This window comes from Panthera onca, chromosome A2 (genome assembly GCF_046562875.1).
Source record: "Panthera onca isolate mPanOnc1 chromosome A2, mPanOnc1 haplotype 2, whole genome shotgun sequence".
NCBI lineage: Eukaryota > Metazoa > Chordata > Mammalia > Carnivora > Felidae > Panthera > Panthera onca.
In genome coordinates, this window is record NC_138340.1 from 27,255,263 (window position 1) to 27,272,210 (window position 16,948).

At 39.5% G+C, this 16,948-nt stretch overlaps 1 long non-coding RNA gene across 5 annotated transcripts in view; it reads left to right on the forward strand.

The window, feature by feature from the left end:
• Positions 1-4,100: 4,100 nt before the first annotated feature.
• Positions 4,101-16,948, forward strand: part of LOC132678709 (uncharacterized) — a 161,618-nt gene continuing 148,770 nt past the window's right edge. Inside the window, exons 1-2 of one of the 5 annotated variants that reach the window (XR_009609738.3) lie at positions 4,106-4,454; positions 7,980-8,090. This is a non-coding gene — a long non-coding RNA (uncharacterized LOC132678709). Of the gene's footprint in view, positions 4,455-7,979; positions 8,091-16,948 lie in introns of all 5 variants that reach the window. The other 4 variants (XR_009609739.3, XR_009609742.3, XR_009609741.3 and 1 more) reach the window with 4 other exon arrangements.

Consider the following 16,948-nt stretch of genomic DNA (forward strand, 5'->3'; position numbering starts at 1 on the left):
ATAGGGTTCTTCTTGGCGTACTAATAAATTCCTATGGGACTTAGACTCTTTATATGCTGTGGAATCCGCCACCATAAAGTGTTCATAAGAAATGACTTTAGAAATATTGTTTGGGGCTATGCCAATTATGAATTTCTGAATACTCATGTCTGGGCTCCTCTCTGCCTCTGAGTATGCAATGTGGGATATTGGCACTTCTTTGTATTAAGATGTGCATAGATTCTGATTTTAAAAAATGGTTGGGAGGTAGCAGGAGAGGAAAGTCTATCAGAAATCTCTACTCTCTGAAACATAGACACTTCACAAACCCTGGCATGAGTTTTAACAAACACATACATAACATTCGTACGTGGTTTTTTGCTTATGCATCTAGATGATATGATCGATGAACAGGGCCCTGCATCTGTTGTAGGCAGGAAATTGTAGCCTCATGTCTTGCTACTGCAATGAAATCTGAGGTGCTTTTTGAGTTTTGTTTTCACCCCTTGACAAAATTGAGTCCTGCCTACATACCAACTGAGAACCCAGCCTATTTGGGAGCTTGAAGCTACCCTACTTGATGGCCTCCCTCTACCCACCAAAGCATAGCAGATGCTGAACAGGAAAAGGGCCTCTGGAGAGTTGACGTCCACCAGTTTCTCTGACTTTTGCCAACTGACTTTGCAAGTGTTTCCAAAAGTCCTTCACTGCCTCTGTGGGTGTGAAGAACCCCTGTGCAGTTCAAGGGCTTGTGAAATCACGTGAAACAGGATTGAAAGCCTTCTGGCAAAGCAATTGCAGTTGGAATTAGCTATGTCACCAAGCCACATCCTGGCTTAAATGATGTTGTTTATATCCAACTGCACTCAACAAGTCCCAAAGCCTTCTGTCAAGCACAGAAACCTGACTATAGCATTGACTCTTAGCTCCTCTCCTTTGTGTAGGAACAAAAAGGATTGCTCTTCCATACCTCTGTGTTTGAGCCCAGAAGGAGTATGTTCCCTACAGGGAAATGTCACTAATATTGAAGTGGATGAAATCCTGGGATTTCTGAATATGGTATACAAATACAGAAAGTTATGGATTAAGAGGCAGAAGGAAGACAGGTCCTCGGCTTCTTGTTCCTTAAGTGTGCCTCTGGAAAAAGGAAATGCAGGCATGTCCACATCAATAAACAGTATTTCTAAGGCTCCGTGTTTTTAATCACAAAATGGAGGAAGAACAGTGCCTGTTGTTGGGGATCAGTGAGGAGCCCTGTTGGAAGATCCATTCAGACCTCTTAGCACAGCCTCTGGCAGATAATGTGCTCCCACCAGGTAGCCAGTGCTGCACGGGGTTATCAGGGTATGAAACGTGTGTGCATGTGCATGCATGTTAGGAGTATAGGCCTTAGAATCCAAAAGATAGCAATAGGTGTCAGGAGACAGGATCTGGTCACAGCTAGACCATTCTCAGATAGGCGATAGGTGCTGGAGTTCCAAGCCAAAGTACCCCTTCCATGGCAGTTCACATATTATGTACCACATGACCTCCTGTAATGCATTTTGTCTGGTGCCTGAAAGGTTCCATGTGCCCTCTTTTAAAAAATAAAAATAAAAAATTGTTTGTTTTTGAGAGAGAGTGAGAGAGTGAACGGGGGAGGAACAGGAAGAGAGAGGGAGACACAGAATTCAAAGCAGGCTACAGGCTCTGAGCTGTTGGTGCAAGAGCCCAATGTGGGGCTCAAACCCACGAAGTGTGAGAACATGACCCAAGCTGAAGTTGGACACTTAACCGTCTGAGCCATCCAGGGACCCTCTCACTCTCTTTGTTGTTGTTGTTGTTGTTGTTGTTGTTTTTAATGCTTATTTATTTGGAGAGAGCATGCGAGTGAGCAGGGGAAGGGCAGAGAGAGAGGAGAGAGAGAGAATCCCAAACAGGCTACGTGCTGTCAGCACACAGTCTGATGCTGGGCTCAATCCCACAAACTGTGAGATCATGACTTGAAGGGAAATCAAGAGTCAGACACTTAACTGACTGAGACATCCAGGCACCCCTCCATGTGGCTCTCTAATTAGAGACTAAAACAACACACATTAAGACTAGGTACTTGTATTTTGATGCCTCAATTCAAAGAATGGTTCTACGATTTGGCTTATATATTTTTTGTTCTTTGTGTTTATTGGTGGTAGGGTAGAGGTAGACCTAGAACTTCTGTGTTTTAGTGACCTGAAATCAGAAATTGTTTTAGAGTACCAAATAAGAAATTACCTATTTTTCACTTCTCTGAAAATAACATTGATTCACCTTCTTGGTAATGAACACTGTACTTCCTAAATTTGTCAGACTTCTCAACCGTATCCCTGTATCAGAAGACTATATGGCTCACTGGTGAGATAACAGCGGCCTATGGTTTGGGAAGAATCATTGCCTTAATGATTTGAAAATCTTGCCCTCTTCCCCCTCCTCAGTCCCCTAATGCTGGAGAGGGTAAAATTACTGCTAAGGGTCTGGGTCTGGGAGAGTAGCCAGAACAGCCTGCCAAGTGCAAAATTGGAAGAATCAATGTTTAGCTAACAAATTCATGCAAGGTTTTCATTTTATTCCATTCTGTATCCATGTTTGTTCTAATATTGATAGTAAAATGTTTATATGATAGCCCCCATAATACACAAAAATGTTAAGTACAATTAAGACTGCAAGTCTGGGGGCACCCGGGTGGCTCAGACGGTTGAGCATCCGACTTTGGCTCAGGTCATGATCTCTCGATTTGTGAGTTCGAGCCCTGTGTTGTGCTCTGTGCTGACAGCTCAGAGCCTGGAACCTGCTTCGGATTCTGTGTCTCCCTCTCTCTCTGCCCCTCCCCGCTCACACTCTATCTCTCTCTCAAAAATAAATAAACATTAAAAAAAAAATTAATACAGATCTTGCAGTCTTTTTTTTTTTTTTTTAAGGCTACAGTTTCAGGGGAGTCTGGATGGCTCAGTGGGTTAAGCGTCCGACTTCAGGTCATGATTGTGTGGTTCGTGGGTTCGAACCCCACGTTGGGCTCTGTGCTGACAGTTCGGAGCCTGGAGCCTGCTTTGGATTCTGTTCTCCCTCTCTCTCTGCTCATCCCCTGCTCATGCTCTGTCTCTCAAAAATAAATGCTAAAATAAATTTTAAAAAAAGTCCACAGTTTCACTGACTGCCAGATGGAAGACATGGAAGAGATTTATTTGAAACTGTAAATCTTAAATACTTTATCACCCTTTCACTCTATTCAAACTTAAACCCGGTCTAAGACTGGATTGGGAAGGGACTTAGGTGTGGTTTTCAGAAAAAGTCCCGAGCATGCCCCTGAAGTATTGATAAGGTGTATCCTGTCCCACGAACTGCTGTAACATCCTGGAGGAGAGCCCTATATTAGGTTAAAACAGGAAAAAATCCAGCCTTAGTCTGTGATGGTGAAAAATACAGATGTTTCAGACAATAACTGTTTTAATCACCTTTATCAGGTACTTGCCTTGGCTTAGATAAGCAGGGAATCTTCACTGTGTATTCAGAGGGGCCTTTCTAACCCTCCTCCAATGTGGAGGATAAAACAGCCTAAATTCTGCCCAAAATAACTTTATTCATTGAAAAAATACATATTTATATATATGCACACACATATATATACATATATATATACATATATCTCCTACCATATATTAGGTCTTACGTATAGCAGTAAACCAGTAACATGTTAATAAACTGTACAATCAGGGGCCCTAGTCTGATGGAGCTCACATGCTAGGGTAGGGAGAAAAATGATAAGTGAACACAGGAATAAAATAATTTCAAACACTGATATGTGCAACAAAGAAAAATCCCAAGAATGTAAGTAAATTTCTCTACTATTGATTGGGAGGTTGAGGATGATCTGAGGAGATATCATTTACATCAAAGATCTTAATGATGAGAAGAAGCCATGCATGTGACAATGAGGGAGAAAAGATCTCCAGGCAAAGGGAATCGCTAGTGCAAAGGCCCTGAGGTAGAACCAGTTTAGGTGTATGTTTTTAAGGAGTTCAGGAAGGCCAATATGTTTGGATGCTTGAAGATTGTGACACAGAATCATGAGGGGAGAGGTAGGCAGGAGCAGATCAAGGCAGACCTTGTTACCATAGCAACATGTTTGGCTTTTAATTGTGACAGCAGTTGAGAGCCACAGAAGGAGTTTGAGCAAGAGAGACCTGTGAAGGGTTTTAGAAGATTGTACTTACAGCTGTATAGAAGCAGACCTTCAGGGCCTGCTAGAAGACTCGGGTTTGGCCAGGTATGAGCTGTGTTGGCTTAGACTAACGTGACTGTGGTGAGGAGAGAGAGAAGTGGTGGAAGTAAAGATCCACAAGTGAGCTCAGTGATGGATTCAAAAGAGAAGAATCAAATAATGCCTAGAGTGGTGCCATCCTACTGGAAATAGAGTATAGGTCACACCAGTAGTGAAGTTTTCTAGTTGCCACTTAAAAAAGGTAAAATCAATTTTGATAATACTCTAGATATATTGGCTTAAATAAAATACATTTCAATATGCAATCAATATAAAAAATATTACTGAGAATTTTATCTGTATGTATTTCAAACTAAGTCTTTGAACTCTGGCACATTTTTACGTTTCTCAGGTCAGCTCCATTTTGCAGTGCTCAGTAGCCAGTGTATTGCAGTGTAGCATGGCTGATTTATCTGGGAGCACCCTGGAACCTAGCGCGGGGCTCTGACAAGGACTTTATCCCTCTGGCATCAGTTTTTTTCTTCCTAATTGGGAGGAAGACTGTTAGGCTGACTTGTGGGAACTCCTATTATTCCTCTATCAACTTTAACATACAAAACTTTGTGAATATTTAGTCCATGGGACCGTGGCCATGACCCTACCCTTATAGGGGCTGGGCTCAAGGGCATTTGGAAGATGAGGTCTTAAGGTCTGTCTCTCTTGTTTAGCCTTCTCTAAAGTTTCCAGGTTTATGGGTCTCTTCTTGCCATAGAGTCTGTAGTGGGCAACTAGTATCAGTAGGAAAGAAAAAAACTGAAAAGGACTTTATGTAAACTGTGCTTGGACCAAGTGAAGGCAAATGACTCCATGGGATTTTGTAAACAAAGTGTTGGATTAAACCCAGCAAATTCAGAAGAACACAAGGCAACAGCATATACTATTGCAAGTGGCAATTTCATTTTACAAAACATCATATTTCATGTGAACTTTGTTTGTGTTAATTAACTTAATGTTAATTTCAATTGTTTTGCAGTTTTGCAAAACAGTTTTCATATATATCTAATTATATGCAAAATGGGTAAGCAGACCTTAGTCCATGTGAAAAATTTTTCTTTAAAAAAAAGAAAAGTCTTTAAATTCACCAACTTCACTGAACCCTGTTCAAAGTGGTAAGCAGTTTCCAGAAGATGAGTGGGCGGATACCCTGAAACCATCTACCGTTGTATGACCCTGTGCGCATGAGCTGTGCCTGCATAGTTAGAACTAAATGCTAACTGTATGGTGATAGCAATTAACTACAGACCTCAGGGAGGCTTTAGTTCTGAATCTGGATACATTGATATTTACTTTAGTACTATTTTGCCTTTGATGTCATATTCACTTTTAATTCTTTAATATCCTATCAAAAAAGTCCGTTTTGCCCACAACAATGCAAATGAAAAGTACTATATTTTGGCTACCTCAAGGGTTTTGGAAAGGTTCCTAGAAATCTAACCACCTTTTAAAAATATTTCCATGGGAATGTATTTCTGAGTTTTAAATCTTGGATTTTTAAACTAAAACTTAATCTATTTTATTAATTATTTTTATTTTTTTAATTTTTTTACTCTTATTTTTGAGAGACAGAGTGAGAGCAGGGGAGGAACAGAGAGAGAGGGAGACCCAGAATCTGAAGCAGGATCCAGGCTCTGAGCTGTCAGCAACTGAACAGGACTTTATGTAAACTGTGCTTGGACCAAGTGAAGACAAATGACTCCATGGGGTTTTGTAAACAAAATGTTGGATTAAACCCAGCAAATTCCTAAGAACACAAGGGAGCAGCATATACTCATATTGCAAGTGGCAATTTCATTTTACAAAACATCACATTTCATGTGAACTTTAATTCATGTCACAGGGCTAGAACTCATGAACCTCAAGATCATGACCTGAGCCAAAGTCAGACACTTAACCGACTGAGCCACCCAGGTGCCCCTTAAACTTAAGATATCTTAAATGAAGAACTCCCCAATACAAGAGAGTGTGCAAAATCTCTATGTATGTGCTTTGTGTATCTTCCATAAGGATTCTCTACAGAAAAGAATGGCTTAAAATAACATGAGCTCCAAAGATGGCCCAGCTGTGGTGTCCATAACCTAAACCAGTGGTTCTCCTCCTTTAGATCCATAAAGCACTGGTGGAACTTGCTTAAAAATTGAAACTTCAGGGCTTGACTCCCATGAAAATGTGCAGTTTACTCCCTCCCCAGGTGGGAAACAGTGCTACACTTTGTGGGTCACAGTGCCTGTTGCGATTGGACCAGCCATCTGCTAGAAGAGTACCTGGCCCTTCTGAATAATCATAGCCCTCATTACTGAGCCCCTACTTCAAGGCAGATTAACACATTGGATCCTTACAAGATCGTTAAGTAACTGGTTAGTGTTTTATGCATGTTACAGATGAGGAAACTAAAGTTTAGAAGAGACCAGCCTCTTCTCCATCGTTAAACACCTAGTGGTGAACAGAGCTGGGGCATAAAGCCTTGTCTTACTCCTAAGACTGCTACTCCATCCAGTTGCTTGACAGATAAGCATCCATGCAGGACCTTAAATCCTTGCTGAATCAACTGAGCTAAGTAACTAAAAAGCACCTTGGTTGCAGCTTATTTTGTTCCTAAACCTGTAAATTTGGCCTGGTGAAATTTTGGCATGGTCTTACATGATGACCCGTTTGGTTTGGGCTTTGTAATCCACTTACTTGCATTCTCTTCACCCCTGTTCATCTGTTGTCTTTCCTGTATGGCCCCTGTTAGGCTTGTCCTCAAATCCAAAGTCTCTGCCCTCCATTGTTTTTGTTGTGTTTTGTTTTGTTTTGTTTTTGCATGACTGAGCTTGAGAAATGACTTCATTTGAGAAGGCAAGCTGCCTCCCTGTGCTTGGTTTAATGTGAGCTTGGTAGAGTGGCATTGCTGGGTTTAGCATTAGTCCCCAGTGCTTTTAGTGCTTGTTGGTCTACATAATTGTCCTTTTAAGACTCAGATTAAGATCACAAATTCAAGAGTCCAAGACTCAGCTGCCCCAGGATGCAGGGCAGTCTATGAGGGTAAGGAGGCTCTTCTCAGCAATATGAGCTAAAAGTATGGCTATCACTTTTGACACTACTCCTTTAAGAAAAGACCAGAAATATAGAAGAAACCGTAACTAGACTTCAGTCTGGTGCAGCTAGTAGTTATCTTACCTGACTTGTTGGCAACTCAAGTTGGATAATGGATCATGTTAGATAAATGGGTCTTAGTGTGCCTGCAGAGGTCTCCTGATGGGCAATGAGGGGTCTGTAAATAAGACAAAAATCTAACCATGGATACAGTCATGAAGATCTAGAGGCTAACGACAAAATAAAAACATCTGAAATTTAAAAAGCGTCACAAGGAGATCTCTCTGAGATCTCTCTTGGTTGCTTGGAAAATGGATTATCCCAACTACACTTTGCTGCTCAAGTCATGATCTCACAGTTTGTGAGATCCAGCCCAGCATTGGGTTCTACGCTGACAGTGCGGAGCCTGCTTAGGGATTCATTCTCATTCTCGCTCTCTCTCTCTCTCTCTCTCTCTCTCCCTTTCTCTCTGCCCCTCCCCCTTGTGCATGCACTCGCTCTCAAAATATTTAAAAATAATAATATTTAACAAACTGGGAAATACTGAAACAGTTCCTTTGTATGACAAAGAAACTGTTTTTGTGTATGCACATGTGCACATGCACTCCTAATTAAATTAATTGCTTATGGAGAACTGTTTCTCTAAATGTTTCAGGCAGGAACAAACTATAACAGCAGGGGGAAGAAACTCAATTGAGGGGAGCATGGCATCACCTAAAAAGGGTGAGAAATCACTCTGTCAAACGAGAGGATTAAAATTAAACAGGTATCAAAATTACATACTCCTTGGAAGAATGGCTTACACTAGGAAATTGACTATCAGGCAGGGGGTATGAAAGTAAACTGCTGTCTGTAATTTCATCCTGTCACAGGTAACTACAGTTGTAGTCAACATGCTAATAGCAACAAAGGGGACTGTCTGCTGCACACTCAGAAGGAGCCAGCTTGATGAGCCATCTGGGTTGTTTAGTAAAGAATCAAGATCTCTTTCCAGCTCTTAGAACACCACTAGAATTCTTAAGGACAGCTACTTAAGAGCAGAGAAGTTCATTATATCTACTAGTATCAATTACCAAAAAAAAAAAAAAAAATCCCCTGAAAAACATAGGGTGAATGAAAGAATCCTATATATGGCGAAACTTAGGGGGTAAAATTGTAGGCGAGTAGAGCACTATTATTAGAGTTCATAGTTGCCACAACTGGTAATGACCCATCAGCAAAAGACCTCTGTCCATAGGGCTATTGCAGAGAGATGCCAACCCAAGGATATTTCCTATAGCTGCTGAAACTCCTTATTCCACTTAAGGAGGTTTATTAGATGTCTCTTACAGGGATAATCTGTAACTCTAATATTTCAAATCAGAATATTCTGCATTTTAACCATTATTAGTACTGATGACTTAAGGTATCCCTGACAGCCCATTGCATGGGACCTACCAGACTGTGGCCATACTGCAGCTGAGAACCATTTTTTCAAGATGGTGGTGGTGGTGGGGGGTCATTCTTTATGAAGCTTCTGTCTCTTCCAGTGTAAGGTCCCAGAATGCAGATCCAGTGCTTGTATTGGGAATGTAAATGGGGAAAGAGGCATATGAGCTTATCCTCAAATGGAGGAGAACCATAGTTGTTGGTATTTATGGATGGAAATTCTTGGGAAATACCATGATTCTGTTTTTTACTTTTAGAAGTTATTTGTGGATACCTGGGCCAGGTAACTTCCCCAAAGATTCCCAGTGGTTAGAATATTGGCCAAATCTTTAACATGATGCTCCAAGCCCCATGCTGAATCCTATGATTAATCTTTGTGTTGGTATCTTTACAGTGGGCCATGAAGTTACCTTCTCAGTGGTCAGATCCTGTCCTGAATTAACACTGACTAAAACATTATAAGACAGACAAATCTATTATCTGATCAGTGTAATTGATTCTACCTGCTATAATAGACAAATCTCCCGAAATGTAATGATCCAAGATTCTCTCTTGTTCATATAAGATCATCTGTAGTTTGGTGGCCCCTATTACTATACCATCAGGAATATATGACCCGTAGGGGTAGGGAGAGCTGGAGAAGATACATTGTCTCATAAACCATTGATCAAACTAGCCACATGACCTTAACATCAGCATTTGGGGGAGGGGTGTGGGAATTCAGAACAATGCATGGATGTCTGATAAATCTCCCACATGAAACCTACCATTTCTAGACAATGCCACATAAATATTATTTCAGGTCTGGATGTGGCTCCTATTCATTTGGAGACCTGAGAATTAAACTGTCAGCCTTCACTTACTCATCTGTATCCATGACAAATAGGATCATCACAGCAAGCACACTTACTAATTTCCTATCATTTGGAAAGTGAAAGAATGGAGTCTGCTAGCAGCCACTAGTCCCCAGTAATCTGAAATCTACCAGGCATGGGCGGGGATCTCAGCCTCCCAGAGAGGAGAGTTTCCTTGTTTAGGCTCTGTGAAAGGATTCCTTTGTTCACTGTTCTCTTGGACCCTGGTTTGAATTCTCAAACCTATTTTGTTCTCATCTTCTTTTCTTCCCAAATGAATGACTGCTATCTTGAGGCTAAGGGAAACCAAATGTAGGAAAGCCACATCCCTGCCTCTTCCTACCCCCCTACCCCAGAAAAAGGCCTAAGGTTTTTAATATATAGCTTTCATAAATCAGGGTGACAAAGATGAATAATTTAGTAGAAACAAGACAAAGTCTACAAGGAGACATTCACAAGGAGAAATGCAGTTGGCCAATAAGTATGAGAAAAAGCTGTTCATGATCACAAATTTTAAAAATTAAAATGAGCTACATTTTCTACCACTTAGTATAGGTTTTGTTATATTTTAAGGTATACAACACCTTATATTTATATTTAAGGTGTACAACAGGATGATGTGATACCCATATACATGATTATTACAGCCAAGCTAATTAACATATCCTCTCATAGATCCCCTTGATTTTTGTGATGAGAGCACCTGCTGAAGTCTCAGCATATTTCTGATATTGGATACAGTATTAACTATAGTCATCATGCCTGCACATTAGATGTCTAGACTTATTCATTCAGTTATCGCTTAATTGAGTCTTTGCTCTGAGTCATTTTATCCAGTTGAAAGGTTTAATTGGGCACCTGGGGTGCAAGGGCCTGAATTTTGAGACCCATATATTTCCTTGTATTTATTTTTGTAAGCTTGCCAGGGCTTCCCCTAGCTCATCCTTCTAGCAACATCTTGCCATATGTAGCCAGTGGCAACCAACACACTCTAATCACCTGTTTTCAGTATGGTAGGCACATGGTCTGCCTGCTGAGGCAGCACAGACAGGGCAGCCACTGAATTTGTTGTCCTGCAAAACAGGACCACCATCTTTATATCCTCTGATAGCCAGTTCCTTGCTGCCTGCTGCCCAACGGATGCACTAATGGGTATATTTTATGATTTGTTACGATCACACCCTGCTTCTGGGTTCCAGTACCTCTCTAAGGATAATTTTTTTTTAAGTTTTTTTTTTAACGTTTATTTATTTTTGAGATAGGGAGAGACAGAGCATGAACGGGGGAGGGGAAGAGAGAGAGGGAGACACAGAATCGGAAGCAGGCTCCAGGCTCTGAGCCATCAGCCCAGAGCCCGACGCGGGACTCGAACTCACGGACCGCGAGATCGTGACCTGAGCTGAAGTCGGACGCTTAACCGACTGAGCCACCCAGGCGCCCCTCTAAGGATAATTAATGACAAAATTTCAGTAGTTTCACACGGTAAAGGCCAAATGGCCCTGCTCCGTCTAGTAGCTGTGCCATCTGAAATGTGATCTCTAAGCTCTCCACAGCAAATGTCACAGGGCACTGCCACTCATAGTCCATTAGCCAGAACCGGACATGAGGCAGGGTGGTCAACCTCACTGCAAGGAAGCCTGGGGGTCTGTAGTGAAGCCCAAGAATCTTGACCTATCTCTGCCATGTGTGCTCACATAACTTGAGCAGCCAGCTGCTGCATTACAACTCCCTTATCCACAGCTCTGCACAAGTGTAGCCACAGCATCAGAATGGATTCTGTTTCCCAGAATGATGGATTTTTGCCCCCAAACTCCTACCTGCTTCACCATGGAACTGGTTTTGTAAAGGAGAGTGGTATAGGTTGGCAGTGGCAGTCATGGATCACCCTAGAGGTTCTGCCAAGTGCCTCCCGCCCCACTTCTCTCCTTTTAAACTCCTCAGTTACTGCTTCCTCTTTTCCAGCCTCCCCCCCCCCCCCCCCCCCGCCCCGCCCCGCCAACACTTAGCTTGCTTTTCAGGTCTGGAATGCTAGGGTGAAAGGCACTTCAGTTTCTCCTTACTTAATTTTTAAAAATAAAATGGTGTGTGTGTGTGTGTGTGTGTGTGTATTTCAGATTTTAAGAGTAATGAATGCTGATGTAAGCCTAGAAAATACAGTAGTATATAAAGAACAAATAAAACTACCTGTTATTTGATAACCTAAGAATGATCACGATTAGGAGCACTTGGCTAGCTCAGTAGGTAGAGCATGCAGCTCTTGATCTCAGAGAGATTCTGTTTGTTTATTTTTGAGAGAGACAGAGACAGAATGCGAGTGGGTTGGGGCAGAGAGAGGGAGGCAGAGAATCTGAAGCAGGCTCCAGGCTCCAGGCTGTCAGCACAGAGCCTGACACGGGGCTGGAACTCACGAGCTGTGAGATCATGACCTGAGCCAAAGTCGGATGCTCAACTGACTGAGCCACCCAGGCACCCCGTGTGTCCTGCTTTCTTAACAGTGATCCTGAACATGACCTTGTTATTGGGTATTTCCATAAGCATGATAGTTTCACTGAGGTAAACTTAACACATCATACAATTAACCATTTTAAAGTGTAAAATTCAGTGGCATTTAGTACATTCACAATATAATGCAGCTATTGTCTCTATTTAGTTCTGAAAAATTTTTATCACCCACAAGGAAACTGTACCCATTAGGCATTTGCTCCCCAACCCCTGGAAACCACCATCTGCTTTCTGTCTCTATGGATTTACCTATTCTGGTATTTCCCATAAATGGTAACCTATAACATGTCACCTTTGATGTCTGCCTTCTGTTACTTGGCATGATGTTTTCAAGGTTCATTCATGTTACGACATGAATTAGTATTTCATCCCTTTTTATGGCTGAAACATTCTGTGCTATGGATGTAATACATGTTTATCCGTTTTATCCATTTGATGGACACTTGGGTTATTTACACCTTTTGGTTATTGTGAATAGTGTTAAGAACAATAGAATATACATTTTTGTTGAAATACCGGTTTTCAGCTATTTTGGGTGTATTCCTGTGGGTGGAATTTCTGCATCGTATGGTAATTCTAGGTTTAACTTTTTGAAGAGTCACCAGGCTGTTTTCCACAGCAGCTGTATCATTTCACATCCCACCAATGTATGAGGGTTCCAATGTGCCACATCCTTACGAATAATTCTTTTTTTTTAAATGATAACCATCCCAGTATGTGTGAAGTGATACCTCATAGTGGTTTTGATTTGACTAATGACTAGTGACTAATGACTAATATTAGTCATTTGATTTGACCAATGACTAATATTTTCACGTGCTTTTCGGCCATTTATGTATCTTGGGAGAAACTCAAGTCTTCTGTCCACGTTTTATTTGGGGTTTGGGTTGAGATTTTAGATTTCTTTATATATTATGGATATTAGACCCTTCTGAGACCTATTTTCTCACCTTCTGTGGGTTGTCTTTTTCACTTTCTGATGGTGTCCTTTTAAACACAAAAAATTTAGATTGTATAAAGTCCAACTTATACTTTTCTTGCTTGTGCTTTTGGTGTCATCGTTATAATTCATATCCACATCCAAGATCATCAAGATTTACCCCATTTTCTTTTAGAAGTTTTATACTTTAGCTCTTACACATAGACCTTTAGTCCATTTTGAGTTAATCATTTTACGTAGTGTGAGGTAGGGATTCAACTTCATTCTTCATGTTTTTATCTAATTCCAATGACATTTTTGAAGAGACTCTTCTTTCTTCCATTGGATGATATTGGCACCATTGTTGAAATCAATTGACTCTATTTGGCTCTCATTATGTCAGCACCACACTGTTGTATTTATAGTAAGTTTTGAAATAAGGAAGGGTGAATCCTCCCTTCTTATTTTTTGAAGTATAATCGACCTTCAGTATTTTGTTTCATGAGTATAATAATGATTTGATTTTTATACACATTATAAAATGATTATCATAACTCCAGCTATCATTTATCACCATACAAAGTTTTTACAATATTAACTATGTTCTGTAAGTCTAGGTACCATGTCACCATACACGTTTTTACAATGTTGACTGTATTCTATACTGTACATTACATCTCCACATCTTATTTTTTAAGTGGAAGATTGTACCTCTTAATCCCCTTCACCTGTCTCTCCATCCCACCCCCTCTGGCAATCATCAGTTGGTTCTCTGTACCTAGGAATCTGTTTATTTGTTCTGCTCTTTAGGTTCCACATACGTGAGATAATATGGTATTTGTCTTTTTCCGTCTGATTTATTTCATTTAGCATAATATCCTCTAGGTTTATCCATGTTGTCACAGATGGCAAGATCTCATTCCTTTCTATGACTAATATTGTTATATATATGTTATATATAAACTTAAACACGTATATATACATCTCCTATATTCATTCATCAGTAGGTGGACACTTAAGTTGCTTCTCTATCTTGGCTACTTTAAATAATGCTTCCATGAACATAGGGATGAATGTGTCTTTTTAAATTAGTGTTTTTGTTTCCTTTGGATACTCAGAAGTGGAATTGCTGAATTATATGATAGTTCTATTTTTAATTTTCTAAGGAAACTCCATACAGTTTTCCATAGTAACTACATGAGTGTACATTTCCACCAACAGTGCATGAGGGTTCCCTTTACCCTATATCCTTAATAACACTTGTTTCTTTATTTTTTGATAATAGCCATTCTGACAGGTGTGAAGTGATAGCTCATTGTGATTTTGATTTGCATTTCCCTGATAACTAATGATGAAAACATCTTTTCATGTACCTATTGACCATCTGCATATCTTCCCTGAAAAAATACCTATTCAGGTCCACTGCCCCCTTTTTAATTTTTTTTTTTTTTTTGATATTGAGTTAGGAGTTCTTTATATATTTTGAATGTTAAACCACCTACTGGATATATTATTTGTAAATATATTCTCCCATTCAGTAGTTTGCTCTTATGTTTTGTTAGTGGTTTCCTTTGCTCTGCAAAAGCTTCAGTTTGATATGATCCTATTTGTTTTTTGCTTTTGTCAACCTAACCTGAGGATACATGTCCAAAAAATATTTTGCTGAGATTGATGTCAAAGAGCTTACTGCCTATGGTTTTCTTGTAGGAGTCTTATGGTTTCAGGTCTTACATTTACATCTTTAACACTTTTTGGATTTGTTTTCATACATGATATAAGAAAGTTGCCCAGTTTTATTCTTTTTCATGTAGTTGTTTAGTTTTCCCATCACCATTTATTAAAGAAACTCTTTTCTTCATTTCATATTCTTGCCTTCTGTGTCATAGATTTACTGATGATGTAAGTACAGGTTTATTTCTGGGTTCTCTGTTATGTTCCATTGATATATGTGTCTGTTGTTTGTTGCCAGTACCTTACTCTTTTAATTACTGTACCTTTGTGATATGAGATCCAGGTGTGTGATACCTCCAGCTGCTTCTTTCCCAAGATTGCTTTGGCTATCCAGGATCTTTCATTGTTCCATACACATTTTAGAATTATTTGGTCTAGTTCTGTGGAAAATTCAGTTGGTATTTTGATAAGAATTACATTGCATCTGTAGATTGCTTTGGGTAATAGGGACATTTTAACAATATTGCACTTCATGAGAACAGTATATCATTCCATTTGTGTTGTCTTTAATTTCTTTCACCAATGAAAACCAATCTTAAGGTTTTCAGAGTAAAGGACTTTCACCTCGTTGGTTAAATATATGTCTAAGTATTTTATTTTTTGATGCAGTTAGATTACAAATGGGATTGCTTCTTAATTTCTCTGATAGTTTATTAGTATATAGAAACACAAAATATTTCGATGTATTTTGTACCCTGTGACTTTACTGAATTTCTTTATTCTAATAGTTTTTTGTGGAGTCTTTAGGGTTTCTTATGTATCATTTTTATGTATTTATGTATTGCAAATAGTGACCACTTTATGTCTTCTCTTCCAATTTAGGTTACTTCTTTTTTTTAACTTAATTTTGAGAGAGAGTGTGAGTGGGGGAGGTTCAGAGAGAGGGAGAGAGAGAATCCTGTGCTCACAGCATGGAGCCTGATGTGGGGCTTGATTCCACAACTATGAGATCATGACCTGAGCCAAAATCAAGTGTTGGATGCTTACCCAACTGAGCCACCCAGGTGCCCCTAATTTTGGTGATTTTTATTTCTTTTTCTTGTCTAATTGCTATGGCTAGGGCTTCCAATACTCTGTTCAATAAAAGGTGGTGAGAGTAATCATCCTTGTTTTTTATAAGATTTTACAGAAAAAACCTTTCAGCTGTTCACTGTTGAGTATGCTATTAGCCATCAGTGTGTCATATATGGCCTTTATTACATCGAGGTATCACTTTTTTTATTTTTTCAAGATTATGGAAGTACAATTCAATGTCTTCATGACATTGTACTGTATGTGCATACCTCAATTTATTTTTCTGGTCTCTTAAGGTTGGAAAATAGATTCTTCCATTCAGTTTTCAAGTAGTCCTTGTGAACCACCACAAGCCAATATTTAAAAAAAAAAAAATACAGCTGTGGGCAGGACAGCAATATTTTCCACTAAAATTGAAAATGAAGAGTGCTCATATACAAAACTTTACTAATAGAATGGTATGCAAATAAAACATTAAAAATAAAAACTGAGAAGTGAGCATATAGGTAAAAAATATTTCTATTTCTGCTGCCTAATAGTATGGGAAACTGTCCTCCAACTACCTTCAAATATACCACATACATGCTCTGACACAAATACTAGATTTGGCCTAAGTCGTGTAATGAATAACTTTGTCTCTGATAGGGAAAATAAATGGACATTCCATCATACTGAAAATACAAATTCTTATATTCTAGTCTGTCTATACCTGTGTGAACTCTAGAGCTATATCAAAAGAGCAAATGGTTTATTTTTATTTCCTAAAAATTGAGGTTCATTTGTAAATAAAAAAAAAAAAATGAGTCCTCAGACTTCTCATAATAAAACGGCTTAAGACCTAGAAAGCCCTTTTAACAGTACCTGCCCCATAAGTCTTTAATAAATGTTAGTTGTTTTTCTAGAAAGTTCACCAATTTCTACTCCGCCTTTGTTCCTTTACCCAAGAAAATGGGATTAAGAAGACCACTTCAATCCTGATATCAGAAAAAATTTTTCTTACCTCCCATAACCCCCAATTCTGTGCACAAAGCTATTTAAGAGGTTTGGAAGCTTTCTGACCTTGAACTGGTCCATTAATTTTAATATTGAGCTTTTGGGTCTGAACACAGTATAACCAAGAACATTAAAAAAAAAGATACTCCAGGGGCACCTGGGAGGCTCAGTTGAGTGCCTTAC